The sequence below is a fragment of the Diabrotica virgifera genome, chromosome 4 (assembly GCF_917563875.1).
Source record: "Diabrotica virgifera virgifera chromosome 4, PGI_DIABVI_V3a".
In the NCBI taxonomy this organism is placed as follows: Eukaryota; Metazoa; Arthropoda; class Insecta; order Coleoptera; family Chrysomelidae; genus Diabrotica; species Diabrotica virgifera.
Window position 1 is genome coordinate 254728564 of NC_065446.1, and position 22615 is coordinate 254751178.

At 32.3% G+C, this 22615-nt stretch overlaps 1 protein-coding gene and 1 non-coding gene across 2 annotated transcripts in view; both read left to right on the forward strand.

The window, feature by feature from the left end:
* LOC114326539 (protein tiptop-like) overlaps positions 1 to 22615 on the forward strand; it is a 237274-nt gene that overhangs the window by 41163 nt on the left and 173496 nt on the right. The window lies entirely within an intron of this gene.
* On the forward strand, positions 16274 to 16436 carry LOC126884152 (small nucleolar RNA snR34). Its single transcript, XR_007697870.1, has one exon. It is a non-coding gene; the product is annotated as a small nucleolar RNA snR34 (small nucleolar RNA).

Genomic DNA, 22615 nt, shown 5'->3' on the forward strand with positions numbered 1-22615 from the left:
CGTTTTTAATTTTTAAGCATAAACAAAAATGTAATATGCCGACAAGTTGAATTTGAGGGTAATACGATATTTTTTCGATCGCGGTTTTAAGTAACATGAATCATTTTCACCTTATTTTTCTAATAATGTGTTTTTGTAAAGGCATAACTTTGATTAATAATTTCATATCGCCGCTTATTTAGTCTACCAAAAGTTATCAGAATTTAATGACAAAGACAACGCAGTTTTCACTCGGGGTGTTGAGTGCTAATATTTTTATTTATCATAATAAATTGTACTTACGTACCATCCGTATTCATTTCAGATACGTCCATCTCGCAAACAAAAACAAGTAAAAATAATCATCTGGCGGTGAGTCACACGTCCCACGACCCAAGAAAACTGTACGCCGATGACAAACGTTCCCAAGCGAGACCTGCGAACGCATGCCCTGATAGTAGGATGCGCAAAACTGTCTACGCAGTTCGCCGGTGCAGGTTGTGTCTCGCTTAGGATCAATTTGCGCCGGGGCTAAAATCGTATCTAATAGATCGCTTTTCACTAGTAAAATAACAAGAAGCTCGCTTAGAATTGTTTAAAACAGAATCCAGTGTCCCACAAGGTAGTGTACTCTGTCCTTTATTATACCTTTTACTTACTGCTGACCTACCTACAACTAGACTAAACAACAATCGAAACATTCGCAGATGACACAGGTATTATCGCATCTCACTAAGATCCCCAAAGAGCTTCGCATAACTTACAAGCCCGCTTACATGAAACAGAAAACTTGTTAAAAAAATGGAAACTACACACATTACATTTAACATGCGAGGGGAGAGCTGTCCACGAGTATAAATAAACAACAACAATTAGTAGAAGTAGATACAACGAAATACGTATAGTGCGGCCGATATGTGAAACAATTGCACATTTAATGATAAAAGCATATAATTTGGACCACATATACTACACATATAAAGGTTTAACTTTAGATATGAGGCCATTTCAGATTTTGCCTTTTACAAAAATGGTAGGCATTCAAAATGGCGGCTATACATATGTGTTTAATAGTATCATAACTTTTGAACGAAAAGCCCGATTTCAACCAAATTTGGTATATAGGTTCTCTTTTTGATTTATAAGATGGATGTGGTGAACCAGAAGAATCGGTTTACCAGAAGTTGTGTTTTTACTGGTTGTTTATGTAAAAATATGTTTTTTTTTAAATTTTTTTCCTCTGTATATATTAATTTTTCAAAAAGGTAATACCGCAGTTGAAAAGAGCGTAAAAATATTCTGTAGAAAATATTTTGATCTTTTTAGTTATGTTAATTACCATTTAATAAATGCATAACGTATCTTCACATGTACCTATGTGTGGCAGATTCGTGCAAATATTATAAGAAATATTGTGCATTTAATGGTAGAAGCATATAATTTGGACCACATGTACTAAGCACATCAAGGTTCAAATTAAGATATAAGGCCATTTCAGATTCTACCTTTTACAAAAATGGCGGGCATTCAAAATGGCGACTAGACATATGTGACTAATAGCACGATAACTTTTGAACGAAATTTCCGATTTTACCAAAATTTGGTATATATGTTCTTCTTTTGATGTGTAAGACCCAGGTCTTGAACCGGAAGAATCGATTTACCAGAAGTTGTTTTTTACCGATTTTTATGTAAAAGCATGTTGTTTTTTTATCAATTCTTTCACCCTGTATATATTAATTTTTCCAAAAAGTTAATACCGACGTTAAAAAGGGCGTAAAAATATTTTTTAGGAAATATTTTGAACTCTTTAGTTATGTTAATTACCAATTAATAAATGCATAACGTATTTTCACATGTACCTATTCACCCATGTGCAGCCGATTCGTGCAAATAATATAAGAATTATTGTGCATTTAATGATAAAATCATATAATTTGGACAATTTGGACCACACACACTACACACACAAAGATTCAAATTTAGATATGAGGCCATCTCAGATTTTGTTTTGTTTCACAAAAATAATTTAAAAAATAATAATAATTTTTACACACTTTTCAATGGCGGTATTACCTTTTTCAAAAATTAATATATACAGGGTGAAAAAATTGAAAAAAAAACAACATATTTTTACATAAGAAATAGTAAAAACACAACTTCTGGTAAACCGATTGTTCCGGTTCAGGACTTCAATCTTATCCATAAAAAAAAATAACCTGGATGCCAAATTTGGCTGAAATCGGACTTTTCGTTCAAAAGTTATCGTGCTATTAGTCACATATGTATAGCCACCATTTTGAATGCTCGCCATTTTTGTAAAAGGCAAAATCTGAGATGGTCTCATATCTAAATTTAAACTTGTGTATGTGTAGTATATGTGGTCCAAATTATATGCTTCTACTACTAAATTCACAATAATTCTTATAATATTTGCACGCATCTGCCACACATAGGTACATGTGCAGATACGTTATGAATTTATTAAATGGTAATTCACATAACTAAAAAGTTCAAAATATTTCCTAAAACATATTCTTACGCTCTTTTCAATGGTGGTATTACAATTTTGAAAAAATACTATATACAGTTTCTTCCAGATTCTTCCAGTTCACGACAACGATCTTGTAAATCACAAAAAGAACCTATATACCAAATTTGGTTAAAATCGGACTTTCCATTCAAAAGATATCGTGCTATTAGTCACATATGTATAGTCGCCCATTTTGAATGACCGCCATTTTTGTAAAAGGCAAAATCTGAGATGGCCTCATATCTAAATTTGAACCTCTATATGTGCAGTATATGTGGACCAAATTATATCCTTGTATCATAAATGTGCAATTCTTAATAATATTTGCACGAATCTGCCGCACTAGTAGGCATACATTTAGATAAAAGGCTCACTTGGAGGAAACACATCTTAACCAAAAGAAAGCAGCTTGGACTCGAACTTTAACAAATAAACAAATGCTTTAGATCCAAGATTGTAGACATTCAAGACTGTCAATTGAAAATAAATTAGTGGTATACAAAGTCACAATTAAACTATCTATGGCATACAGTTGTGTGGCTCAGTCAGTAACTCTAACTTGGAAATTACACGTTTTCAAAATAAGGCATTGAGAACTATAGAAACGCTCCAAGGTACGTCCCAAGAGATCAGCAAATACAGTAAAAAGTATACAGAAAGGCTTACATAATGCGGATCCAAATGATTCGCGCGAATTATTATATATCCTGCTATCAGAAAATTGAACAGATTATAAATCTAGTAACAAAAGAAGATAAAGAAAAATTTGGCTGCAAAACTGACCTAAACGTTTGCTTGTAGACCTAATATCCATTCCAAATTCAAAAATATTGTTTTTTTACTAAATGCGTATATTTCTTAACCCTTTAAACAAAAGTTCTCTAAATCAAAACCGAACACTCTAAAACAACCACCAACTTTCGATCCGCGTCCCTTAATTCTTTACTTCGTTTTCTTCGTGAATTTCCCTTTGAAGATAGTATACTTTATTGTTCGCTATTGTTGACCTTCTATCGTCAAGGTCAATTTGCGAACAGGGAAACAGGATGTTATCGCATTATCCGTTCATTGCAGTTTCATTAAACTGATTGGGTCAAATGGATGGTCGATTGTTTTCCGGGGAGGAAAAAATGTCGGAGGAAACACACAGAGGGTTTTTGTGATACTCTTTTGAAAATAACTTATTTTGAAAAAAAAAAGCAAAGTAGAATAGAACAGTCGGCCAAAACTAATAATGATGGAAATATCCATGAAACCAATTGCCTTTGGAATAATAACAAATAATAATTGAGGGGGCCAGACGTAAAAGGGTTTAAGTGCAGTTTTGATAGTTCTGAGATTCAGCTTCAAAGTTGATTGGGTTTTATAAATTCTATGAAATATTATTACTCTTACTATATCCTTCCTTTTTTTCAATTATTAAAAAATGTAGTTGAATTGGTACATGGTGTTGATGAATGTTACTGGTAAAACGGTTTAAGTGCAGATGTTAACTACATATTACTAATCATTTTTGTCCCAGCTGTTATCCACAGTGTAACTACAACTGACACTTAATTAGTCTTCAAAATTGGTCACAAATCTAATATTTATTTACTTGAAATTAATCCTGTATTAACATGTGTTTACACATTACAGAATACTAAAAATAGTTTTGTGGTAAAATGGTTCAAGCGCACTTAAACCCGTTTATTACTATTTGTTTTTACAGAATACTAAAAATAGTTTTGTGGTAAAACGGTGTAAGCGCACGGTTAAACCTGTTTACTACCAAAGCAAACTGTAATTGTTTTCAGTGAACTAAATGTAATGGCGATAGATGGCGACTGTAAAGCAAAATATGCTTAAATTGTTTTACCACCAAGCTCTAATACCATTTAAGTATGCGAATCTGTACTTAGAGTAAAATTTTAAAAAAGTGCACTTAAACCGTTTTACTTCTAACCCCCTCAATTATAGAAAGAATAGATGTGAAATGCATAATTTCTGAAATTACGCGATTTGATTTTTCCTTTATGAACAATAAATCTCAATGTAACAGCATCTAAAACATAAAATACCATAAAATACTTAAGACTTAAGCCGGGATCCAATGACGAGTTGACTGCCAGTCCTCGCTCCAACACAGTTGTCGCGTCAAAATGTAATCAGGCCATTCCCAAAGAGCGTGAAGTATCGAGGTTTTAGTTTAATTTTGCGCGCCAGCTTCCGAACTTCTTTGAACCGTGTTGATTTACCAACAAATGACAGAACTCACCATGCAGAACGAAGATCGCCAATTTTCGAACGCTCCAACATTCCACGCGCTCCAACCTTCCTGCACCGCATCATTTGTGTGATCTTCTTCGTTCTCCTTCCTTAGACACTTCTTCTTCTTTATGTGCCGTCTTCTACCGAAGGTTGGCGACCATCAAACGATAGGTTTCTCTGTTTTGTGCCGCATGCATTATGTTCGCAGCTTCTGGTATTTGAAACCATTCTCTCAAGTTTCTCAGCCAGGATTTCTTCTTTCTGCCCAAACCTCTTCTACCTTCAATCTTGCCTTCCACGATAAGCTGTAGCAGACTGTACTTATCATTACGGAACACATGGCCCAGGTATGACGCTTTCCTCCTTTTAACAGTTGTTAACAATTCCACCTCTTTACCCATTCGTCTCAATACCTCTGTGTTAGTCACTCTGTCTGTCCAAGGTATTCTCAGTATGCGTCGATACAGCCACATTTCTAGAGCCGCTAACTTCTTTATAGTTGCTGCTGTTAACGTCCACCCTTCTACTCCGTAAAGTAGCGTAGAGAGTACATAGCATTTTGTGGCGCACCATCGAAGGTTAACGCTTAGGTTGCGGTTGCTTAAAAACTTTCTCATATTTATGAATTTGGATCTTGCTATTTCAATTCGGATCCTAATATCTACGTCTGGGTCCCACTTATCATTTATAGGCCAGGAACCGAAGCTTTTCAGCTCGCCATTTTTACAGAATGGATCGATTTGCTTGAATATTCGAGAATAAGTAGTGGATAGTCCAAGGATCAAAATCTATATATGATGCCGAAAGGCGCTTTTATCATGGGGATGGTTGCCACCCCATTTGGGGTTGGAAATTTTTTATATTTTCACTGCAAAAGTTGATAAATACATTCATTCTGAGCAAAAAAATTTCCATACATTTTTTTTATAAAATTAAAAGTTTTCGATTTATTCGCTATCGAAAGTGTTAGTTTTATATCGAAAAAATCAATGTATTTTGATATACTCATTTACAAAACACACAATTTTTGCCGTAGAAAAAAATTTTTTAAACCATATTCTTGGGAATTAAATAACCAACAATTTTATATGGAGACATTTTTTCGTATCTCTGATGCTAATCTTTTTACTCTGAAGAAAATGGCATTTTTACCAAACTACAAAAATTCGTTATTCGCTTTTAACTCCAGTTTTTTAAAAATTAATGATTCTAAGCCAGTCAAACTTCTAGAATCTATTAATAATACATAAATAAATAAGAATGAATAAAGCTGATGACTAAAAACACCGCTAACTTACATTATTATGTTTCCAATTGGTTTCCCTCTTTTTGTTTTTCAAAAAAATATATTGATTTTTTATCGTAACTTTTTTATTTTTTACTTTAGAAAGTTTGGTAAAAAATAATTTTGTAGATGTTTACAGGATCTATATGCCTGTTAACATTAAATCTTTTTAAAATCCTTAGTCGCAGAAAGAGGTGACTTTGAACGGGTTGGTAAAGGTGGTTTTTGCATGTTATTACAAGTTTGAATTGCCAATAGCTCACTTAATTTTTTGCCGTAGAAAAAATTTTTGCAAACCAGCTTCTTGGGAACTAAATAAGCTACAATCTCATTTCTAAATATTTTTTCGTATTTCTGATGTTAATCTTGCTATTCTGGAGAAAATTCCATTTTTTCCAAACGACAAAAATTCTTTGTTCGCTTTTAACTCCATTGTTTTTTAAAACTAATTATTCTAAGCCGGTCAAACTTCTAGAACCTATTAGTAATACATAAATAAAAAATACCAAATAAGGTCAATGACTAATTTTAATTAGGATGGTGATTAGGAGGTTGCTTCCGAATACTTTTTCGCTGAAATAAATAGGGACTGATATTCTTTTCATTATAAGTCACTTAATTTTTTAGCTAGACTTTTTTTATATTTGTGAAGATAGATATTATTATATACTTTAAATTAGTTAAAACAAGTTGTCCTCGAAAAATGCATAGTTTTCCCGTCTTTTTACTTTGAAACTACAATATTTAGCATTTGACGAAGAAGAGCCAACATATAATAAAGTATAGCTCGATTACTATTGGTCTTAAAGCAAATTTACAAAAACGGTTTTGTTTATTTTTTCAAAAGGTACATTTTTATTAAGTAAAGTTGTTTTGCTAAAACGAAAACTTTTGGAGTTATTAGCAGAAAACTTATTAAAAACATTGATTTTTTCGATATAAAAGTAACACTTTCGATAGCGAATAAATCGTAAACTTTTAATTTTATCAAAAAAATGTATAGAACATTTTTTGCTTAGAATGAATGTATTTATCAATTTTGCGGTCAAAATACCATAAAAATTTTCTACCCCCGAGATGGGGTGGCAACCACCCCCATAATAAAAGCGCCTTTCGGCATGATATAGATTTTGATGCTTGGACGATCCACTACTTTTTCTCAAATTTTCAAGCAAATCGATCCATTCTGTAAAAATTGCGAGGTTTTGTCCTGTTTTAAGCTTCATTGCTTGGACTATTACTGTATATCCCAGATATACAGTTTCTTAGACACTGCAAACGAAAAATTCACTGATCTCTCCTCTCGAAATGGACAGATAGCCCGATCAGGGAACACAAAATTTTACGAAAACCTCCATAAAAATAAAGGAAAGATGAAAATTTGGGAATAGCTGGTTGAAATTGTCTATTATTATATGTATAAGAAAACGTTTACAATTCTACATCCCCTCCATTTTACAAAAATTGGGAAATAGGGAGTGAAAAATATTTTCTCAGGGGTGAAAAAATATACGTTTAAAATAAGTCCGAAATTGTATAAAATGACTAATTCTAAGTAACTTTTGCTCTATAGAGTTTTTTCACTAAGTTAATACTTTTCGAGTTGTTTGCGAGTGAATGAAAATATTCATTTCTAACAAAAATAAAACATGAAAAAAATTGTGTATGCATGAGGTCTGTAGACCCAGTAGAAGCAGAGTTGTAGCTAATGAAAAGTAGGTTATTCTTTTCGGGGAAAATTCATTACAACTTTTTGAAAGTGTTTAAAAAAAGGTTTATTTTTGTTTTTTAAAAAACTTCCAACATTAAAAGTAAGTGAGTTACGCTCAAAATATTGCTGGTTTTTTTATTTTTTGCTAAAAAATCGCAAAAATCACCCCCTAATTAGCTTCCCAAATAAAACTAATCGTTACCGCTTCACAAGTTACTTTACTTTTGTATTGTTTGTTATCTATTATCTATAAGTTTCATTGGTTCAAAGTGCTCATTTTTGAAAAAAATTGGGTTTAAAATAAAAAAAATGGAATTTTTTATGGAATTCACTTAAAAATTATTAGTAATACCAACAATCTCAAATAGTAATAAAATGTTCGTTTTGCTTTTCTGAATATTTTTGATTTTTTGTTTACTTGTTACGCAAAAATTGATTATGCTATGGCTGTTCAAAATATGCCTAAACTCGTAATTAGTTACTCGTTCAAGCCATTTTAACTACAGCTTTTTCAAAAATAAGCACTTTCAAAAATAACCGATGAAACCTACAGATCATATAAATAATACATAAGCAAAGTAACTTGTCAAGTGGTAATGATAGAATTTATTTGTGATGCTAATTAGGGCGTGATTTTCGCGATTTTTTTTACCAAAAAATAAAAGGGGCCAACAATATTTTGAGCGTAACTCACTTACTTTTAATGTTATAAGTTTTTTTTTTTAAACAAAAGTAAACCTTTTTTTAAACACTTTAAAAAAGTTAAAATGAATTTTCCCCGACAAGTGCTCCGTTTTTGGGTTATTTCACATTGAAATATTCGATTTGGAATTTGACGAAGAAGAACCTACTTTTCACTAGCTACAATTTTGCTTCTACTGGGTCTACAGACCTCATGCATACACCATTTTTTCAATTTTTTATAGGCTATATTTTTGCTAAGAATATTGTTTTCGATAAAATACTTACTTTTTGAGTTATCTCCGAAAAATCGTCCAAAAACATGTTTTTGTTTGTTAAAAATGAACATATTCACTCGCAAATAATTCGAAAAGTATTGACTTAGCGAAAAAACTCTATAGAACAAAAGTTGTTTAGAATTAGTCATTTTATCCAGTTCTGGTCTAATTTTGAATGTATATTTTTTACCTTCGAGAGGGGGTATTATTCCCCTCCATTTTTGTAAAGTGGAGGGTATATAGAAGTGTAAACTTTTTCTTATATAATAGACAATTTCAACTACCTATTCCCAAATTTTCATCTTTACTTTATTTTTTTTGGGGTGAGATTGTTCTTTGATCGGGCTAAGACGCGAATCTCGTGACTGTTGACCCCCACAGGCAACAGACGTGCAAATAACTCTCTATGATTCTAACTCCCGGACAGAAAAGACGATTTTTTTGCTCTTGTTTCCTCTTTCAATGGTAAAGACCAGTTCAACAAACACATTACCGTAATAAGTACCTTCTCTTATAATAAACAAACGCTTTTTCTCCTTTTGAACTAGTTTAAAACGCAAACAGTGACGGGTACATATGTATCCGCGAAAGATAGAAAGACAGTACATCCCAGTGTTTGACCCTCGATAAACCACCGAGTGTGAAACCTGCCTATGTGACGATTATCAATCCGCGAGTGAAAGAATACGTATATTGATAAGCCCTTTTATAAACTTGGTTTAGATATTATCTCGATTACATATTTACCTCTCCTAATTCATTTTAGCCGCACCTATGTATAATACAGTCCTCATAATCTAATTATTAAAATAATTTGGCATATGCCTTAATTGTAACATCAATATCCAGACATATTATACTTTATTGTTTTAACTCTTTTCCCATAATTAAAATATACAGTATTGTGCAAAGGTTTAGAATAAATTCGTTATTTCGTAAGCCAGCGACTTTAAGGAAAAATCCTGAAGCAGGTCGATTTTTATTTTTTAAGTTATGATATTGTGGCATATATGGTATACTAGTGACGTCATCCATCTGGACGTGATGACGTAATCGATGATTTATTTAAATGAGAATAGACGTCGTGTACTAGCTCATTTGAAAGTTTATTCAATTCTCTATTAAGTAATATAAACATCCACTTAATTATTTCTAGGTACAGGGTGTTCACGAAAAATTATTTTGAATTAAATTAATTTACACAAAAAGGAGAATGTATGTAATTTATTTCATTCAAAATACATTCTACTCCTGTCAGAAAACAGAAAAAAATGTTTATTTTGTAAATAAACATTGCTTTTCACTTAAAGTCAATGTTCTAACTGCCAAGAGGCAGATGGGTGGCAGCTTGAACATTGAAATTAAGCGAAAAGTAATGTTTAGTTATTAAAAAGAACATTTTTTCGGTTTTCTGATAGCAGTAGAATGTAGGTATTTTGAATTAAATAAATTACCTACATCCATTATTCTTTTTGTGTCAATTAATTTAATTCAATAAAAATTTTTTGTAAAAATTTTACCCTGTATAAATAATTATGTTAATGTTTATATTACTGAATAAATAATTTAATAACCTTTCAAACGAGCTGGCACACGACCCCTATTCTCATTTAAAAAATCGTCGATTACGTCATCACGCCCAGATGGATGACGTCACTAGTAATGATATATATGTCAAAAAAAGAATGTGTGTGTATTTTGTACGCACGTAAGAAGTTATACTTCTATTATATTATGATTTCAACGAAATCAATATACTTTAAACAGTTTATTTATATTTTATTTAAATATTAAACTAATTTTAATACTCACTACTTTCCAAAATTTTTATTAAAACAATACCAAAAATTAAAAAAATTAAAGAATAAAACACACGCAAACACATTGAAAAATTAAGCAAAGAAATTATTACTGAACAATAATTGCTGACAAAAATTTTAACTAAATACGTATTTTCTGAAAAAAAAAATATAATAAATATACTTACAATCATAAAATGTATAAAAAAATTAAAAAAATAAAAATTTGCATTGGGAATTGAACCTGCGTCTATAAGGTTGTTAGATTTTGAACTCACCGCACGCAGAACTTAGCTAGCGAGCGAGACTAAAAAACTAAACGTTTTTTTGACAGTTGCTTATTCGCTTAGTTTAATTAAATAAGTTTGAATCTTGCGGAATTAAAATATTAAATTACAACAAAATATAGACTAAAAAAGCAATTTATTAGATATGAAGATTGGTAGAAATTGTATTGGTAATCAAATTAAGTAAATCAAAGCATTACCTACTAATTAGTTATTAGGTACCTACATAATCCAAATAGGTATGTAGGTCCTAATCTTTTATTACATTTGAAACATTTAAAATTACGTACCTGTTGCTTTTAAAACTATTTAAAAAGTCACTACAATTATAAACTTGATTTTTGTGTCTGTTCTCGCAACAATAAAAACTAATATACTACATACAATATGTTTACCCATAACCATTGACGTATTAATAAAATAACCGACATATTGAACAATTGTTGACAGGTCATTGTAATTACCCAATCAGAGGACGTATAACGTTTGAGCTGCGCCGGGTACCAAGATTTTGATGATTTCGCGCATATATAAATTTACTCCCAACGCGCCTAAAAAAGTATAACTTCAGAAATCATAATATAAAAATAAAAGTCGAGCTGTTTTTAGGATTTTTCCTTAAAGTCTCTGGCTTACGAAATAACGAATTTAATCCAAACATTTGCACCATACTGTACATATAATATATTTTATTCAAATGACAGTTTTATTCGTGCATATTGAATTTTTGTTCCTTCTTCTTTTCCTCGTGGTAATACATACATCCCCGCATCTCGGCCTAGCACTCGTCTCGTGCTCGTGCACTGCGTCACCGGACCATCAGTCGGCCATCAGTCGGACGCGCTCATTCGTCCATTAATAGTGACTCAATCAGGATTCGGCTTCAAAAAATGAACTGAAAAATTGAAAGCGGAATCCAGTCGCTTCATTTGTTTTCCCACGAGGTTTCACGAGCATTCCGCATGTCTCTGCTGTTTGTTGTTTGATTAATTCGTAGTTGGCCTCGTTGATATCCGCTCTGGAGTGTTGGCAGAGGGTGGTTGGCAGGGGTTTGACACAATTTAGAAAGTTTCCACAGGTAAATTTTACCCAAGTTTGCGTCTTGTTTCCTAGAGTCGTGTCTGCTTGAGGGATCGTGGTTGATGTTAATGTTGTAGTGGTATAATGTTCAGTATATTATTTATTTAAGAAAGTTGCTTATTTCTGTCTTATAACTCAGTGGTGTACAATTTTCTTCGACTGAAGATTTATGGATTCGTATTTTCTGTTATGCCAGTAGTTTGTTTAACAATTAATACACAAGGGAGTCAAATTCCTATGCTGGCTGTATACCATGAATCACAAAAAATTATTAAAATCCTTTATGAAAGGTATATTTTATTAAAACCTCAAAAAAGGGCTACATCACAGAAAGTTTTCGGAATAACAATTCCATTATCAGTGCTTTACCGAAAGTAAATTTTGACTAAGGTTGGAAATTACAAGATGGTTATACTTACAGATTAAAGGACATGCTTAAGCCACCAAGATATCTAGGTGAAAACCCGTTAGTTTTAAAATATCTATATCATTGTAATAAAAGTAGCGTGATGGTTAAACTATTCCTGGATTTAACATCAGGCACCACAGGACTCTACAGTCGTATAACTCTATAAGGTGGAGTGGGGTAAGATCGTAAACGGGGCAAGTTCGTATTAGCTCTAAATCGATCGTAAGGTACATTTAATTGTACAAGTTAAGAGGTAGATCTCTCTACTAGATTGGTATGAACTGATTCACATAGATGTCTCTCACTCAGAAGTAATTCTACCAACATTTTGCCATTTATAAAATGTGAGTACATGAGTAGTGAGTAGGTAACTATCTAACCTAGTGCTGTTGAAGAAAGTGCCGGTATTTTACAGCAAATTTGGTGTCTTGTGCATTTATTTTTAATAAGTATTAAGAACATTGCTTAAAGTTTACGTTAAGGAAATAAATCTTTCGATTATTTGAAATTTACTGGAAAAAGCACTACTCTGGTCTTGCTATGCAAATATTAGTGCACGGGGCAAGTTCGGAGCATGTAGCGGGGTAAGACCGGACTTGTGCTTTTTTCCAGTCAATTTTAAAGGTTTTTTTGTACTTTTTATGGTTTCTGGTTCAAATTATTTATTTATAACCTTTTTTAGATCCAAAATGGTTAGATATTATGTTAGCAAAACGAACCGAAGTGCGTAATCAGCAGAAACAATTAAAGGAGCATTGATAGAAATTCGGGCAGGCCATAGATGCCATGCAAAAAACCATACTTTATATTTAAATGTATGTAAATAACGGATTAGTAATTCCGATTTTGTCTCATAGCATATGAAGATAAATTTCATTGAGTTTTAAATAGCTGTTTACGAACTTTCCCCCTGTATGGGACAAGTTCGGAATAGTTACTGTTTTTTTTAAATCTTTTACAAAAGTTCTAATTTTTAATGTAAATTGGTGTTTTTGGCAATGCGAATTATAGCAGATTAATGTTACTTCACGTTGATACCAAGAAAATGTTAAATATTTGAAATATAATTTACAAAAAAATTATAAAATCAAACTTAACGAAAACCGGTTCGAACTTACCCCACTCCACCTTATCTTATTTATTATATCAGATACTTATCCCGTAATAAACGAAGATAGTGACGAAGACTAAAACTATTATTGTAATATGAGTTTGAATATTTTTTATTATTTTGTAATTTTATAAAATTTCATTATTAGGAAAAATTGGAAAAAGGTGCAATATGAATTTAAAATTATTAAATATAATTATTTTATTAATTTAATCTATAAACAGTAATATTTAAATGATAATCGCATCATTCGAATAAAGGGGGAACAAAAATCGTTATTTGTCACGTATAAACAATGCTGCTTAAATTATGGGAAAAAAAATTTAATAAAAGAGGGTTTGTTGTATTTTGAGCATGTTTTGGTCTGAATATGGCAAACCGGATTCCGTCATTAGAAATAACAAACAAAATATCAAAAATCGTTATTTATCATGAAGTATTAAGTTTATGTGGTAAAAATATGGGCGGGGGGAAGTGAGACACCAAAAAAGTGGGTTTTTTTTTATTTTGAGGAAGTTCGAGAGAGAAAAGGCAAATTTAACCCCGCCATTCAAAAAATTAATGAAAAATAATTATTTAGAAGTTTGCCAAAAATTGAAGCGTTTTACATGTCTGCTCATATGGGGACAAGGAAAGAACTAACCATAAAAATACTGGGGGGTCTAAATGGGGCTAGTAGAAGGAACAGACACGCAAACCTTCATGCGAACGACAGCTCATTTGTTGTGCGGTGGCTGGGTCGTAGATTCGTTAAGGGGGGTAGGAGGGTGTTAAGAGGACTAACTACCATAACCAATACAAAAGGGTACTTACTCAGACTAGAGGATCTTTCTACTATTTAACAAAAAGGACGCCGTTCGAAATAAATCCTCTGGTTCACATATGGGTATTTAATGGGGGACATTCATCTTTGATTCCTCTTTAAGGTTAAACTGGGCAACATCTTTTCTCAATACTGGCTTCTATGCCATTTTCTTTCTTCTATACTAAAACTTATTTCATTTGCATTAGAACATAGTTAATATTTTTCCAAGAAAGGTTACAGAAATAAAATGGTAGATACACTTACAAAAACGTTTATTTAAAACTGCAAACTCTTACTATATTTATTCAAAATTTTTGACTGGTTTTAAACATTTCAAACAAAACAATTACAAATAAACTTGTTGGGCAGTATATATGTCAAATAAAATTTGACCCACTTATTTCAACACAAAAGTTTGACTTTGACAGATGTCATAAGTCACTGCCATTTTGTTTTACTTACAAACAATTTTCATCATGAAAGCACTATAAAAAAATCTAATTATTTACCAGCAAACCTTAGTATATTTCCACTTGGAATTTAGCAAAATTTAAAAAACGTCTCATACCTCTTTATTTCAACAAAATCCATCTTCACAGGTCACAAACTACACGGGAAAAGGGTTTCATAATTTCGACACAAAGGCTTCATCTTCAATAGAACGGGAAACAAGACATCGGTGTCTTTTTGACACGAGGAGTGGCAGGGCATTCAAAACGGGACAGGAAAGACATTTCTTCTGTGAAATCAGGGCTTGAACATCACAAATAAGACAGGAAACAAAGGACAATGCCGGCTTCTAGAACTGCTTCATTAAGTTGTAGGAGTACTGATTTTCACCATACAAATCCATTATCATGGGTAAAAAAATCTTCATAGGGCACTCACTACAGATTTAGATCTTCATATCTTCACAAAACGACAATTCTACACATTACCAGCGAGACACAACGGGCAACGCCCTATTCAAGCGAGTACCAGCGAGCGGAGCAGATGTTACTCCCTCAGATCTTAAAACTGGACTAATCTTCTGACCTTCGTCACCTCTCTTGCTCGTCAAGCCGAAGCATTTCTCCTCGGCCTTCCGACCAGAGATGCGACCAATCATCTGAGACCACTCTCAGATCTTTTAAAATTCAGGCCAATAGTATAATGAGTTCTTCGCGCTCAAAAGAAAATACGCAGTACTTTTAACAAATTTTGTAACTGCGTACCAAATAAATAGGAATTTTCCTAACATAGTGCAATGTTGTGCAATAGTTTGTAATACTCTAAACAAGGACGGCTTTAAAATATTTTGGGTAAATTACTTCATGAAACAAATTAGAAAAATAGGTATTTTTGGGGGGATTAGGATATTAAATTAATGAATGATATTAATAAAACATTATAGCGGGAAATCCAACTGCTATAAAATTACTTACATAACCTAAAATTTTTTTGAAAAATTAAAAAAAAATGTCTGAGCTTAATTTTGATTAAAAAAACCTAACAAAAAAGCAGTGTGTTTTTGGGAAAAACAATGTATATTCGTATTTTTTTCACATTTTTAAAGTGAAGGTTTGGTTAGGAAACGCTAAAAATATGGGGGGAGGTACAAAAACATTTGTTCGAATTTTGAGGAATTTCCAAAAATGAATTGAGACAAAATGGTAAATCCAACCCCACCATTCAAAAGAACGTAAAAAAATGCACAAAAAGTAATTATTTCGAAGTCTGCCAAAAATTTCCTACATAACTAACCTAAAAAATTTTAAAAAAATTCAGAAATTTTTCATGAGCTCAATTTTTATCCAAAAATCTGAAAAAAATCAATGTGTCTTTGGACATAACAATGTAGCTTCAAAAATTATTTAAAAAGGATCGCTCAGAAATCTTTTTTATTTTTTCGAAGAAAACACATATTACGAAATATGTACTTTCTAGTGCCCAATCCCAAATACGTATCCAGAATAGTGAAGATTTGACCATCTTACCCCGCTATAGCCTTTTCTGGAAGTTTTGAAAACAAAAGTTTTCAGTGTTTTATTGTTAAATAAAATGAATTTCCATCAAGTAACGGTCGAATCCATCAATTAATTATTAGCACAGATTTATTATGAACTATTTTAAATGGGAAATAAGCCACAATTTTACCAAAAAAATGAATTTATTAACGTTTCGACGCCCAAGTCGGGTGTTGTTGTCAAAATACGACACCCGACTTGGGCGTCGAAACGTTAATAAATTCATTTTTTTGGTAAAATTGCGGCTTATTTGCCATTTAAAATAGTTGATTATAAAAATGCCACAATAGTCCAGAGAAATAAGGTTTTTCTCGTGACACATCCCCCTCCAGGCCGAAACCAAATTTTTTGAGTAATATGGACATCTATATTATTAACCTATATGTTTCCTGCAGCCGATTTTGATGATATGCATAGTTATAAACAAATGAAGATCGAAAAACGGTAAATTATCGCTTTTTTCGTCTATTACCAAAAAGTTAAGCACTTTAAACAAATTTGAGAGTAATAAACTCATAAATCGTATAAAAAACTTCAATATGGCATTCGCTGAATATGTCTAACCTTATTGGTTGCTTAGAAAATTGCAAAATAAATCATAAATATTGAGTTTTTATAAATATTCGTAACTTAGGTAAAAATTAACTTAGAATCCTCTTATTACGCAGAATGCCGAGACTTCTTGTACTTAAATTATATTTTAAATTTCAAAGCAATTGGTCAAATAGTTTAAAAGTTATTTAATTTATTTTTCCCAAATTCATTTTTTTGCAACACTATAAGTCAGAAAATTATGAGGTTACAATAATACTTCGGACAGTTTATGAAAGAAGAACATTTATACTATTACCTTAATTAAAAATAAATGACAAAAAATAATTTTAAACAGTGTAAAATTATTTTGCAAAAACATGTCCATTTTTTGCTTACTTATAAACAATTAGAATAACTTTTTAACCGTTACCCGTAGAAAAATTATTCTTTCATATTTAGAAAGACTGAATTTTTATACACATTTAAAAAGAAAAACAACTGTTCTAGGACATTTAGGGACAAAGTTAGCCCCCCCATTTTTTTAATTCACATGTTTTTGCAAAATTATTTTGCAATATCTATAATTATTTTTTGTCATTTTTTTTAAATTAAATTAATACTGTAAATTTTCTTCTTTCATAAACTATCCAAAATATTACTGTAACTTCATCATTTTCTGACTTACAGTGTTGCAAAAAAAATTAATTTTGGATAAACAAATTAAATAACTTTTAAACTACTTGACCAATTGCTTTGGAATTTAGGGTATAATTTAAGCACCATAAGTCTCAGCATTCCATGTAATAAGAAGGTTCTAAGTTAATTTTTACATAAGTTATGAATATTTATAAAAACTCAAAATTTATGATTTATTTGGCAATTTTCCAAGTAACCAATAAGGATAGACATATTCAGCGAACGCCATATTGAAGTTTTTTATACGGTTTATGAGTTTATTACTCTCAAATTTGTTTAAAATGCCCAATTTTTTAGTAAGAGACGAAAAAAGCGAAAATTTACCGTTTTTTGATCTTCATTTGTTTATAACTATGTATATCATCAAAATCGGCAGCAGGAAACATATAGGTTATTATTATAGATGACCATATTACTCGAAAAATTTGGTTTCAGCCTGGAGGGGGATGTGTCACCAACACGATATTTTTTTTCCTTATTTCTCTGAACTACAAGGAATAGCTTCAGAACAACACAGATTTATTGATGCCATTCTAATCTCAATTTTGTCCTTTCTGATCAGTGTGAGATCGAACCACATCAGGATATATTAAAATATTTCCTGAAAGTTCGTCTTGGTTGCTATATTTTTGTGTCTTATTATAAAAATTGCATCTGTCGTTGATCTGACTTAACAAATAATAAATACGAGTAAAAACATTTTTTCGTATAAGGTAACAGAAAAAAATAAATTGAATGAGGCCATTGCGATTCCGTCACCATACACACCACACCGATATTTCTTTTCTCTCTGCTTATGTTATCAACCCAGATATCTACCAAGTTGATACCGTGAAAACGGGACGTTGACGAATTGGCACGTGTAGAAGAAAAATTAGGTGTCCGGCAACACTGTCGGGTGGTCTCTAACAACGCGGTTCATCATCCATGGGGAGTCCAGGTGTAACGGAAACAAGTGTTCCCACTCCGCTCCGTTCGGATTCAGATGGATGACGCATCCTCGTGTTGTTACCTTCTGCCACTCATCTCGCGATCTCGCTCGCACACACACGTCAATCGAGATGTCTGATTAATGACACACACTGTGTTATGATTGTTTTAGTGAAAAGATAAAGCGCAATTTTCATTTATAAGGTGGAATAATCGAGCCATGAGAGTTTTAACTCTGTTTTATTTTTATTATTTAGTAAAATTTTTATTCTATATGTGTGTATACAGAGACCTACTGCTACTAGTGTCGCCATCTCTAAATCCTACTAATTACGTCTCGGATCTCATTAAGCATTTTCTTGTTTTAATTGCTTTGAAGAATATCATACGAATACTTTTTTTTTGTCTTAAGGTCTTATTCCCTTATTTCCTTTCATCTTTTATAAATATCTACTACAATGTACAGTTTATATTTTTCATTAATGTATATTTTTTGTTCTAGGTAAGTGGTTATCTAAGGATCTTCGAACTACTTCCAGAAGAAGAGGTATTTACTTATTAAATATGTGTGTACTAAAAATTTAACATATTTATTATATCATGCTGACACGTTACTTAAAGATATATGCAGGGTGTCCAGAAACTCTACCGACAAACGAAGACAGGAGATTCATCAGACAATTTTAAGACAATTTAACCAAATTCACTGAGCCCGAAAATGCTTCCTAAGGGAGCTAGAGCTATTTGAAGATGGCGTCTTATAATTAGCTTTTCTTAAATACCTCCAGAACGCTTCTATTTAGGAAAACGAAAATTGGTATGCATATTTATCTTCCAGGGAAAATCGATTCCATCCATTGCGAATTTCTAGTACTGCTCATAGGCGTCCGTTTTGGGTAGGACAATATTGGGTCCGTTATTTTATAGCATAACTTTTTTTATATAATTTTTAAGCATTTTTGACTTTGAATTATTAATCTGCAAGGTATTCTAGTACTAAAAGTTATTCTTGCTTTTAGTCGATAGAATATACCGTTTTCTAGAAAAATCGATTTGAAAATTTTTCGTTTTGTCAATTTGAAAATAAATCTGTTTAGAAAAACGAAAACTGGTACGTGTATTTATATTGCAGAGATAAATCGATTTCTTTAATTCCAAATTTTTAGTACCGGTCATATGCGTCCGTTTTGGGTAGCTCAACGGATATTTTACCGCATAATTTTTTGTCTTTAATCTTTAAGCATTTTTGACACTAAATTATTAAATTATGAGGTATTGTAGTACTAAAAGTTACTCTTAAAATGCTTAAAAGTTAAAGACAAAAAAATTATGCGATAAAATAACCATACCCCTACCCAAAACGGACGCCTATGACCGGTACTAGAAATTTGCAATGGATTGATTAGATTTATATCTTCAAGATAAATGTGCCTACCAATTTTTGTTTTTCTAAATAGAAGCGTTCCGGAGGTATTTAGGAAAAACTAATTAAAAGACGTCATCTTCAAAGAGCTCTAGCTCCCTTAGGAAGTATTTTTGGCCTAGGTGAATTGGGTTAAATTGTCTTAAAATCATCTGAGAAACGTCCTTGTCTTTGTTTGTCGGTAGAGTTTCTGGACACCCTGTATACATATGATTTTGTTACATAATATATTGGAAGATAACAGTTAAGAGAAGCAGGCGAAAGAAAGAAGACGTAAAAAATAATTGGTTATGGGGTTGAAGACATTTTTTTAACCCCAGAACAAAAAAAAAAACGATGGCAATAAAGACGTGGAATCAGTTCTTCGCTTCATAGAATAAAGTGGTAGAAAAAATCCATAATAATAAGAGGGTGAGGGGAAGAGGGTATGAAGTTTGTTGTTTTAAAAATATTTGTATAAAGTAGAAAACCTTATCCTTTCTATATATCATATTAAATTACCATCTTAGCATACATAAACATTTAATAATTTTGCTTTTAAATAAACTTCAAGCTTTTGTACATGTGAGCGTATCAATAAGCTGATTGTCAGAGTGATAAATTCTTCTTCTTCTTGTTGTGCCTTCCTGATGTGACGAATGTTGGCGCTCATCACGGTAATGTTAATCATATGTGCAGCAGCACGGAAAAACTGCACATATGTAATGTTGAACCAAGTTCTGAGATTCTTTAACCAGGATGCTCCTTTCTGGACCTCGCGTTCCAAATATTTTTCCTTGCAGGATGCCAGTACTTCTCGGTTCTTCTTAATTCTTCTGAGGACCTTCTCATTTATGACTCGACCAGTCCACGGGATTTTAAGTATTGTAAAAAAAGAGGTTAAAATGTCTAAAAAAGTAACCCCAAATTAGAAAAATCATATAAATTCGAAAATTGGAGTAGTATTTTGCTAATGTCATGTGACACCCAGAACGATATGGAGTATGGAGTACTACACCTTATAGGTAAAATATATGGAAAGGAGGTCCCGAGTGAAGAATAAAATCATGGCCTCGTCACCTACATGAGTGGTTTAATCAGTCTTCGTCGTTCCTCTTCAGATCTGGAGTGAATAAAATTATGATAGTCAATAGGTATTGTGACGAATTACCGACCGCAAGTAACAGGTTCCGTCTCGACAGCCAGTCACTACGGAAACATCGGGAAGAATGACGCAGCGAACAAGCGAGGAAAGGTTTTCTCGAGAATGTTCGGCCGTCAAGGCTACGGATTACTAGGGATGGGCGGTTCCATTTTTCTGGAACATTCGAGAACATGTCTGCTATTTTTGTATTCAATATATAAGGGCGCGAATTTATAGGAGTAGTTAGTTATAAGATAAATTCCGTCTGTACAGTTATTATAAATAAACTCGTATATAAAGACGAACCGCTCGTTTCAAATGTAAGTTTTTACAGTAAATATTGCTACAGTATTATATTCAATGTTTAGTAATGAATATAGCATGGAGAGAAGAAATGTTCAGCCTATTTCACTGGATATTGATATATTTACCCAATTCAATATTTACCGAATTTATAATTTAGTGATATAAAAGCTTTTCTTGTCAAGCCATACATGAATCAGTTCATATTTTGAAAACAAATAAATAAAGATTTTTAAAAATATATGCCTACATCAAATAAGTTAAACAACATGAAGAATACAAAAAGTGTTCATTACAATTTGCCACATTGTAATGACGCGTAAATTGTATTCTTTTTATTATTTTTGTTATTATTATTCTTTGTATTATTCTTCGTTCATTAAAAAGTGCGCAACAGTAAGTTTATGTCAGCTATTAATAATAAGTAAATGAATATTTTATTACGATTATTTATAGCAATGATTCTGAAAATGTAGAAATACTTAACTCAATATTAAGCACTAAGATAATAACTTAAGAAGAGATTTTGATAGACGTAAGCGATATTTCGAATCATAAACCACCGGTAAACTGACAGACAACTATTTACTTTGATAAAACAACTAACTACTTATGGAAACCTCGAAAACGTTAGGAACTCTAACTGACAGGTTATTTTTTAGGGGTCGTGAAATCCGCAACCGCCCCCTCCGTTGGCGGCGGCCCGGCTAAAATCGCCGCCTCACCTTTGCTCTCTGAGAGAGTGCGAGCAAGTCCGGCATAGTCAGAGTCAGTGGCAACCAACCCTCTAGATTTATAGACGTGGAACGGGTGACATCGCGGGTCCTGTGCCCGTTTAATTATAATACTTTATTGCCCAATAAATCTAGAGTCTCCCCCGGCCCCTCTACGGCAGCTTTGAAGGATAGCGTTCAATTCTAGGCAACCCCGACATATTTTATGACCGAATTATGCATTATTTCTCGAACGGTATTTCCTCTCGTCTTTCTTGATTGCCAGAGACGGATCGAGGGGTGACAGCTCCGATCATAACGCTCGGCAGGATTTGCATTAGGATATTTCAAATTTTCGAAACCGTTATTGCATTCTGTACGTTAAAGAATATATGAAAACCTCACCAAACAACTACAATTATGTACAATATCGATGGTGAAAGTTCCCAACCTCCTATGTCATATTTTGGCCGTTTTGTTTTGTTAACCTAAATTAAAGAAAAATATGTATTTTTACTATTTACAGCTCCTATTTCGTTATTTCATTAATTGGCTTATAGATACATGAATTAACGACATAGGAGCTTGTAAACAGTCATAATACGTATTTCTCTTTAATTTTAGGACAACAGAACATAATATCCAAAAATTGACATAGAAGGTTGGGAACTTTCACCAT